This window comes from Myotis davidii, unplaced genomic scaffold (assembly GCF_000327345.1).
Source record: "Myotis davidii unplaced genomic scaffold, ASM32734v1 scaffold934, whole genome shotgun sequence".
NCBI classification, from domain to species: domain Eukaryota; kingdom Metazoa; phylum Chordata; class Mammalia; order Chiroptera; family Vespertilionidae; genus Myotis; species Myotis davidii.
The window spans coordinates 537,941-548,326 of NW_006285798.1; the positions used below are offsets into that span (position 1 = coordinate 537,941).

The 10,386-nt window shown below is 58.2% G+C and overlaps 1 protein-coding gene across 1 annotated transcript in view; it reads right to left on the bottom strand.

Annotated features, from left to right (window-relative positions):
• The window catches only part of GSG1L (GSG1-like), a 168,241-nt gene extending 158,216 nt beyond the window's left edge, over positions 1 to 10,025 (bottom strand). The window contains exon 1 of the mRNA XM_006756853.2: positions 9,977 to 10,025. The gene's annotated coding sequence lies outside the window, so the exon portion shown is untranslated. The remainder of the gene's footprint in view (positions 1 to 9,976) is intronic.
• Positions 10,026 to 10,386: the final 361 nt, after the last annotated feature.

Here is a 10,386-nt window from a genome sequence, read left to right on the forward strand (position 1 = left end):
GGGCAGTGCAGTGGAAAGCAGGCGGCTCTCAGGCCACACAAGCACGCCTTTGGAATCGCAGAAGTCTGGACTTACTTTTCAAAAGCCACAGTGTTTACTGTAAATACTGTAATTAGAAGAGAGGAGAGTCTGGGCCACGTCCTCTCCTGCCTCCTCTCCCGGAGTCCACGCTGAGGAACACTCCCCGGGCCTGGGGGACGGAGGAGGGGGAGTCAGAGCATGTGTCACCAAGCCATTTCCTGTTCTCCGTGGGCACACAGTCCAATGGCATTTCCCCTGGCAGCCATATGGCTGAGCTCTGGCCAGAGCGCGGTGGGTGGGAATGAAGCGAGCCTGGCCCAGGGGGCCTCCCACCCCATCCTCTCCCATCGCAGGCGGAACGGGAAGGAGCCGCAGCTCCGGAAGAACGCGCGGAGGGCGCTGTGCGGGAGCCTGCACTGGACCCGCGAGGGCGGAAACCAGCTTTACCATGAGAGCCGCTGAGACGCGGGCCCCTGCGCACAGCAGCCGGAGTCAGGGACACAGGGAAGCAAGGAAAGCACAGATGAGGAATGGGTCCCTGACGCGGGCCCTGCGCCCTCCTGACACGCGCACTGCCCTGCTAGGGAGAGCGACAGACCGGGAAACCCTAAAACGGAGGGAGTCACCCACGTGCGCACGGAGAGGAGCAGGGCTCCAGAGTTACCCTGCACCGGCACAGTGTGTGCAAGGGGATCCCGGACCCACGACTGCTACACGCCGGTTGCAGCCTGGACGCGTGCCCTCCCCGCCTCCCGCCTCCAGCTCCCCTGCGGTGGCATGAGGAGGCGGGGCACCGGGACGTGGTCAGGCCATGAATGGGACTAGTGACCTTATGAGCGGGACCCACGGGGACACGGCAGCGAGAGACAGAGCCAGTCCACGATCACATGCCATCCGCCAGCCCCTTGCCCGGCCTTCCAGCCTCCACGACGGTGAGGAAGACCTCGCTGCTGTCTACACGCCCATCAGTGGTGCCCAGTTAGAGCCCCGCACTCAGAGAGTGGTCAATATAACGCTGACCAAGAAGCCAGACACAGAAAGTGTGGCCCGTGTGACCACATTTCCACAGAGAGCTCGGGAGCCAGCACAGGCGTAGGGTGAGCCACGGGGCAGACCTGTAAAGAGCCGAGGAGGAAACACCTTCCGTTCTGTGGGCCCTGAGGCCTGGGTCACAGCCGATCAGCCCTGTCATTGCAGCAGGAAAGCAGCCACGGACACACAGGGCAGAGCGGGCTGTGTTCCAATAAAACTTTATTTACAAAAAGAGAGGCAGGCTTTGCTGGCCCCTGCCCTACAGTCAGCCAGGCAGTGGGTCCTGGGAGCTCAGGAGGGGTGCACGGAGCCAGCGAGGTCCTTCCTCACTGCAATGGTGGTCAGGCTTGGGGTTTACAACAATGTTACGCTATATGTTCATATTTTATATACCTTTCTGAACTATATTTCCCAATGTTTTAAAGGTTAAATAAATAGCAGATAAACAAAACCGGCATCTCACACAACGAAGTATTGCCAGGCCACAGAGAGAAATGAGGTGCTGACACAGGCTACACTGTGGATGAGCCAGGAAAACAGGACGCCAAATGATAAGCCAGTCACCTAAGGCCGTATGGGGGCCCAGAATTTGTGTCCACTGATACAGGCCCAGGACTGGCCAACCTACAGAGACAGAAGGAAGGCCGGTGGCTGTGTGGGTCTGTGGGGCCCGGCATTGAGGGGGGATCGCCGAAGGCAACAGGCTTTCTCTTGGGGGCGAGGTAAGTTATCTATGATCGACAGTGGTTATGGCTGCGTAACTCTGAACGTTCTACAAACCACTGAACTGCACGCTTGAAGTGGGCAAATTGTATGCCAACTGAGTTACATCTTAATCGAGCTGTTGCCAACAACATGTCTTACATTAAAATTAATGAATAAAACCGGAGCCTCTGCCCCGGCCACCAGCCAGGGGACGGGGATGCGGGACGAGGCTGGCAGCCGGACACCAGCTCTGGAGAAACGGCTTCTCCGCCTCCCAGTCTCCAGAGACCCCCACCCCCCTCCGCATCGGGCCTTTTGACCACACGTGCCAAAAATCAGGAGCCCAGGAGCCCCAGAGGCCAGAGATTCTGACAACAGCCAGGGCCAGGCGTCCTCACCAGGAGACACGGGACCTTCAACTCAAATGAAACTTCAGGCGAAAGCCTGGGCACAGCCAAGCCTGGGAGCCTGGCTGGCTCAGGAGCCAGTGCCAGGCCTGTGGGGGCCAATCCCTGGGCAGCACATGGGGGTGGGGGCTCCAGGAATTTGAAACGGCCTAAGCCTCGAGCGTGTAGTTCCTGGAGGCTGCCCGGTGTGGGGAGGGTCTCAGGCCGTCAGGGGCTTGAGCCCCTCCGCTCCTCACGCAGGCCGAGGGCGGCGTGTTTGGGGGGTTGGGGGGTTATGCATTACATCCAGACTTGGCAGAGCCTCAGGGGAGCCTGGCAGATGGCCGCACATGAGGAGGCTGCAGGAGCCGGCAGATGGGGTGCATGGGGAGCAGAGGGTGCAGGGAGAGCAGCCGCCGCCGGAACCTCAGCTGCCGTGACCCTCTGTCCACGCAGCCCCCAACAGCTGTGGGCCAGCGGAGCCGCCCAGCTGGGTCAGAACAAACAGCAAGGCCGACCGGAAGAGGGGAACAGGGACCAGAAGGCACCAGGCACAGTGGAAAGACCTGAGAGACACGGCCGAAATCGCACAGGGCTTCGCTGTGTGACCGCAGGCAAGCAGCTCACCTTCTCTGAGTCTGTTTCCTGGGGTGTAAACCAGAGACCACCGCACCTGCTCCAAAGAGCTGGCGGAAGAACAACGTGAAACGAGGGGTGCAGAGGTGTCTGGCAGCGAGTGGAATTCTGTGCATTATTCAATAGCGGTTAGTTGAGTATCAGTGGAGTAGAAATAAACACAATCGTGTTTCTTTCCAAGATAGCGTTCTAGCTGGCTGGGCCCAAACCAGGAGACGGGAAAGACTCCGCAACGCAAGCTGGCGCCGACTGAGCCCAACCCAGGCTAACCCTCACCCGAGTCATTTCACCTGATGCGGGAGGATCCCCAAGGCGGGTGCTGCGGTCCCCTCTGCAGACACGAGAGTGAGCCTCGGCGAGGGTGAGCAGCGTGCCGGGACCACAGCTGTCGGGGAGAGCCGCGCTGTGCCTGAACGGCCCTCAGGGGCTGCGTTCCCACCCCAGCTCTGCCACCCCCTGGGCCTGGGGGACGTTTCCGAACCTGCCTGGGGCTCAGCTTCCCGCCCTGAGCACGGGGATGATGAGAACACGGACTTCGTGGCTGCGAGAGGGTAAGTGGGACACTGTGCTGGAAAGGGATTGGTATGCAGCAGGTGCTCAGTGCGTGCCGGGGCTGGTATGCAGTAGGCATACCCACTATGCTCAGTCCACGGCAGCCGCGAAGAGCTTTTTGTGGGGGCTTCAGTCTCGTTATCTACAAAATGGGGCGGATGAGACCAGCTCTCAGCGCTCCCAGCTGACTCCTGTCTGGGAACTGGAAGCAGAACAAGAAGGAAGCAGACGGTGCAGGAGGCTCGAGGCCCTTGGAGGCCGGCAAGTGCCCTCCCACCAGCGCGGTGGCCCCTCCTCCCTCCCGCCCCCTCCCCCTCGCGCTCACCTCTTCCTCCCCTCACTAGTCTGTCCTCCAGCCTCAGGACTCTTCTCTGTTTAACAGCTCACTCGGGGCAGTAAGGGGGGGAATAACCTGGCTGCTAAAACCGTGAGCTGACAGACATCATTGCTCAGGACGAGGCTAAAATAATTGGACTTTCTAAGTGAATCGATGTAAGGAGAAATAGTAAGTGAATAATAATACGGGGGTGGTGTGAGTGTGTGTGTGTGTGTGTGTGTGTGCGTACGCAATGCACAGCCCAGATTGAGAAGGTGCTGCACAGTGAAAATGCAGGGCCCCTTGTTAAAGAAAAAATTATGAAGAGCTTCAAGGCCCTGGCTGGGCGGCTCAGCCGGTTGGAGCATCGTCTCCTGCACTAGAAGGTTGCTGGTTCAATCCCCAGTTGGGGCGCCGACGGGAGGCAACCCATCTATGCTTCTCACATCTATGTTTCTCTCTCTCCCTCTAAAAATCAATAAAAACATATCCTCAGATAGGAATTTCTTTTTAATTTCAAGGCAGTGACAGGGAGAGCATTAAACCCAATGCAGGCCCTCCATGCACAGGACCAGGGCGACTGCACAGCCATGTGCCCGCGGAGCAGAAATAGTAAGTGAATAATAATACGGGGGTGTGGTGGTGTGTGTGTGTGTGTGTGTGTGTGTGTGTGTGTGTACGCAATGCACGGCCCAGATTGAGAAGGTGCTGCACAGTGAACATGCAGGGCCCCTTGTTAAAAAAAAAATTATGAAGAGCTTCAAGGCCCTGGCTGCCTGTGGACCAAAGGGTCCCAGGTTCAATGATGGTCAAGGGCACATACCTCAATTGCAGACTCCTCCCTGATCTGGGCCCTGGTCAGGGGTCGTGCAGGAGGCAGGCAACCCATCTATGCTTCTCACATCTATGTTTCTCTCTCTCCCTCTAAAAATCAATAAAAACATATCCTCAGATAGGAATTTTTTTTTTTTAATTTCAAGGCAGTGACAGGGAGAGCATTAAACCCAATGCAGGCCCTCCATGCACAGGACCAGGGCGACTGCACAGCCATGTGCCCGCGGAGCTGGCCCCGGCTCTGTGTCCCGACAGAGGTGCGGGTGGCGTGGAGGAAGGCATTTCTTGTTTAAAACCTGTGCTTTTCACTGCTTGTCAGGTATGCCAATAAAATCACGTCAATGAAAACAAAGACACGTGACAAATAGGGTCACACATTCCCAGCGTGTCGCCAGAGAATGTGGGTGTGGGTGTGGGTGTGCCATGGTGAGTATTATCCTTAATCTGTGTCCCTGGCCCCACATGCGGTCCTACAGGGCGTGCACTGCCCAGCCTACGCCATTCACACCGACCACAGCGGGAACCGTGAGCCCGGAGTCACTCAGCTGGTGGCCTGCGCCCTGTACGCGGTGGCCCTGGTTTGCACTGCGTGTCTGACTACACGAGAGAATCACCATGTATCTACGATGGCTGTTAGGGAATGCAGGGCCTTGGCAAATGGATTTGTTGTGAATCCCAATCCAGGGAGAAATCCAGGAGGCGTCAGCCCAGGGAAAGACTTTCCGGGGACGTGAAAAGGAGCCATCCTTCAAGTTCCTCAGGCCCGGGCAGCTCAGCCAGTCCCACTCCCCACGCGGCTGGAGCCTCCGCTCAGACGGACGAGGGCTGGATTCGAGTGCCCGAGGTAATTTCTCACCCGGAGTAAGATCAGACACAGAGTCATCTGGAAATTTAAATTACCACTGTTTACACTGAGCAGGCTCCTCACACGGAGGAACTGTTTCCAATTAGGAAGCACGCAGGCTGGTCGCCATCAGGGGCTGATGGGACACCCTCTGAGAGTGGGGAGGTGAGACGGCCCAGACACCTAATTACTTGGAAAGATAATCTTGAATAATTGGAATTAGAGCAACTAGAGCAATTATCAGCTGTTGTGATCTCCAGGGCAGCCCTCCTCCAGGCAGAGGGGTTCAATCACCTCTCATAAGAGCACGTAATTAGAGAGATCCAGAATGTCAGCACGGAAAGTGGCGGAACCAGCACTTCAAAAGGGGGGCGGGGGCATGTGTGATGCTGAGAAACGGAGGCCGGAGGGAAGGTGGGAAGGACGTGAGGGGTGAGAAAGGATGGGTGGCGTCAGCAGGGCGGGTGGGTACTGCTTAAAAGACTTCAGGAGCCTGGAGCCTGACTCTAATGTACACTTGCTGTGTGGCCTCGAGCAAAGCACTTAACCTCTCTGGGCCCTACTTTCCTTCCACTCTTCAGTCACTCAGCAAATGTCCAAGGCACATCTGCCTGAGGCCTGGCCCTGAGGGCACCGGGTCTCACTCATTTCCACATGCCACTCATTCTCCAGGAATGACCTCCCCGGGAGCCCCTCGCCCACGAGACCAGACGGAATATCACTCCTCCTTCAGGACCTTCCCCACGTGGCCCCCTCTGCACAGCCCTCTGTCCCCACGCCGGGCCCGGCTCATGGAGGTGGCGCTCCCCTCCCGTCTGTCCCCCAGAAGGGGGCTCCTCAAGAGCAGAAGCTGTAGGAGACTCCCCTCCAGTCCTGGCCCCTGGCACACGCCCGGCAGGAGCTGCTGACCGCTGGCCTGAGGCGAGGTGACCGGAGGTCACTGCAGCCCGTTCCTGAAGGCGAGGCGGCTGTCTGCCCTGCTCCCAGGACTGATCGGCACAGCTGGGGCCGCCTGTGGGGAGATTACGGATAATGACCAGGAAATGATCTCCTTCTGTGGGAGGACCCGAGCTCGGCCGCCTCCGCGGATGGGCCAGGCCATTCAGGCGATGGACGGTCCCCCTCGGCCAGTGGCTGCAAGAGCGACCTCCATCTTGGCTGGGAATGGCAGGTGAGTGGGAACAGGGACCTGCGAGCCGCTCTGTGCCCTGCACTGTCTGTCCCATCGGATGAAAGAGGCAGAGCGCCCCTGCCGCCAGCCCTGGACCACAGGCAGCTACTCGGCTACCTGGGAGCACAGAGCGGGAGTAACCGACTCAGCCTGCAGGCGAGGGCGGGCTTCGAGGAGCCAGGGCCTGTGGGTGGGCTCGCGCAAGTTGATAGAGTTCCCCAGGCAGCCAGGGGTGAAAGATCGCCCGGGATGGATGCACAGGCACAGGGCGCCCTGGCCCCCCGCGTGTGTGGGCTGCAGCCAGCAGGCTGGCCCCCTCGTGGCTCCCACATCAGAGCCTGGGCAGCTGTGGAAGCTGGTTGCCACCCCGCTTCCCTGCTCAGCATGTTCTGATCTATGCACGTTTCAGTTCTATGGCATAAATCAATAAAATGCACTAAATAAATTAAGTGAGCAGCAGAACTGTAAATAGATTTCAGACGGAGAATAGAGAGGTTGAGGGAACCAACAAGAAACTGAAGTGAGAAATGACTCAGGCAAGACTCCGGATTGTGGCCAGGAGCCGCCACATTGTTACACAGCAACGCAACATCAAACAAATGAAACCTACAAGCCTCGGAGATTGTTCCACAAAAATTGCCAGCTGGTGGCTGCCAGAAATCCCAGCGCGCGGGGAGCCGGGATGGCTTAGCACACAGCTCAGCCCAGGTGGGTCGGAGCAGACGGTGGCTTCAGAATCAGGGTCCAGGTTTTTGAACCCAGATGAGCTACCTCGTGTCTGTAACATGGCCCTGTTCCTTCTTCATTCATTCATTCATTCATTCATTCATTCAACAAACCTTCACTAAATTCTTGCTGTGTGCCAACCCATCTGGGGCACAGGAGCCACAGAAAAGACAAGAGCCAGTGCCTGTCCTCAGGGAGCGTCCAGTCTGCTGGTGGGGATGACCTCAGAGCAGCGTGACAGGTGCTAACAGGACCAGTCACAGTGGGTACCTCTGGGGTTCGGGTGGCATTTCAGAAGAGGTCATGTCTAAGCTGGGTTTTGAAGGATCAACAGAAGTTTGCAAGACAAACAGGTGGTGACGGCAGTTCAGGCAGAGGAAACAGCATGTGCAAAGGCGCAGGGGCATGAGAGACGATGGAGAGTTTGGGGGGGTCTGCATGCAAGTTGGGGGGCAGAGCTGGCGCACAAGGTCTACGTCACGGATGGTAAAAGGTGGAGTGACAAGCCCTGGGTCACGGAGGGCCATGACCGCCGCATTAAAATGTCCTGGGTGAGGCTGGGAGCTATGAAAGGATTTTCATTTCCGAAAGATAACAGGAACTCAGGGTGGGAAAGTTTGCTTTACTTTTCACTGACATATCCCATATCCCGTGTGTACAGAAAAGTGCGTGCACGGCAGGTGTGCAGCCTGAGGAGCTGGCACGAACTGAGCACACCGTGTAACCAGCACCCGGATGAGGGAGCCGAGCGTCGCCCGCTGCCAGAGCCTTCCGCACGCCGCCTTCAGTCACGCCCACTCTGCAGGGCAGCCACTGTCCTGATCTAACAGCAGAGATTCGTTCTGCCTGCTCCGCTCCCGGCTTTATGGAAATGGGAGCGTATAGTGTGTAGTCCTCTGCTGGCTTCTTTTGCTCAACATCTGTGCTGCTGGGGGCGGTGGTACACGGTTCATTCTCGGTGCTACTCGGTCTCCACCGTGTTGACGGGCGTTGAGGAATTGCAATGAGGATGCTGCAGTGCAGCCTGGCAGCAAATCTGAATCATGGGAACTCGGTTCATTTATTCATTCGTCCATTCATTCATTCACTCACTCACTCATTCATTCATTCACTCACTCATTCATTCATTCACTCACTCACTCATTCTTCATTCATTCATTCATTCTTCATTCACTCCCAGTGAGAGCCCATCTGCCTGTGAGGATACGCTCCCACCTGGGGCTTAGGAACCGGGAACTTCACACCTTGACAGAGCGTTACTGGGGAATCTGGTTATTCTAACGACGGGAGGAAACCCAACCGTCTTCATGGGCTCTGAGCAGGGACCTGAGGTGCAGCCCAGTCCAGCAAAGGGGCATCTTGATTCGCGGCTGCAGCCCTTCCACCGTAGTGGACCCTGTGCTTAGCCATCCCCGCTCCGCAGGCGGCCGTCCGCCTCGTTCAGCCTTGCTCCCCAACGCCCAGCCCAGAGCTGGTCACGTAGCTGGTGCTCAGGAGTGTACACTGGCTGCACTCAGAGGTGCTCCCCTGGGGCCTGGCGAGGGAATGGAGGTTTGCTACCTCACCCAGACGCTGTGGTCACTTTGGGGTCACAATGGCCAGAGGAGACCTTGACTAGCAGTTCAGGCAGAGGAAACAGCATGTGCCCTTAGCGTGTCTCAAACACACATGCACCCAAAAACCTCGCTGGGCCAGTTCCAGCACAAGCAGCTGCCAACCATCCTTGAGGCCTGTGGTCACACCCAGGTGGTATCATACGCTCTGTGCCTCAGTTTCCTCATCTGTAAAATGGGGGTTAAATGAGCCAATGTGTGTGGAGTTCTCAGGATGGTACCCGGCACATGGTCAGCATGGCATGGAGCCAGGCAGTGTTTGTGTCATGATCATACCCACGTTTTGCAGACCAGGAGGAAGTCACAGAGCGAGCAGGGCAGGGTGAGAGCCTGGGAGAAGGATGCTCTTCAGGGAGAGCACGCCTGGGCTCCAGCTCTGGCCCCGACTCCCTGTGGCCCGGAACAAGCCGCGCATCACTGCCCTGTGGAGCGGACAGTGTGGCGAGGACACTGCGAGGGCCCTGCTCCCACAGGAGCCTCTGGGAGGGCCGGAGCGGGAGGCCGGGGAGAGGCCACCCCACGGACCCCCAGGGAGGGCTCAGTGCTTGAGAGGCAGCAAGTCCAGGCCCAGCTTTCAGCAACTTGGCTGCAGAACCAGCCCACTCAGCCTCCGGGTCAGCATTTTATAGACACAGCCAGAAGGTCCACGCCGTGGCCGCCAAGCCCTGGAAGTGAAATTATGAGGCCAGTAAAACACGAAGACGCAACCTCTCCAGGCGGGGGGCCTCATAACAGAAGCAGGAATAGAGGTCTGGTGATTCCAGAAGGAGGCACAGCAAGCCACCTGTCACCGTACATGGACACAGGGTACACACATCCACACACACTCACACGTGCACACACACACGCACACATGCATGGTCATACACGGACACAGTCCCAGCGTGCCCTGGAATGACGGGAGTGTGGTGTCTCTCAGCACCGCCCACGGGGCAGGGAGGGCAGGACGGTCTTCCTCTCCCGCTTCACCGATTGCCATTTCGGGAGAGATTTGGGGAGAAGCTCCGAGCCCTGCAGGGGTCCGGCTGGGCCCCGGGCCAGGCATGCTGAAGGAGCGCTCTCACGGGGCTGGGCAGCCCTAGCAGGGCCGTGTCTGGAGGGGAGGCCCGCACGTGGAGAGGGGAGCAGGCCCACACTTACCTTTCTCCGACGCTGGGGCCAGGTCAATGAAGCTGCGGCATGTCTCACCTTAGAAAAGAAGAGAAGGCTTTTCAGAACATGAGAGGCAGGGCGCTGTGGGCTGTCGCCGCCCCCTCCCGAGAGCCTGTGGACGAGGGGGCCCGAGCGTCTGTAACCCGAGTGGGATCTTTCTCTGGCCCTTATTCCTGGGAAGGCCGTGTCCCTGTGGATATGGGCTGAGCAGCACCTGCGATGCCACCTCCTCTCTCACCTCCCAGCCCATCCAGTCCTGCCCCCCACCCCAATCCCCTCAAAGCCCTGTCCCTTCCCACCGTCCAGGCCCAGCAGGGCGAGGCCACAGACCCTCGCGGGGCATCAGGGCCTCTGTCCAATCCGTTCTCCACACTGAAGCCACAGGGATGTTGTCAAAA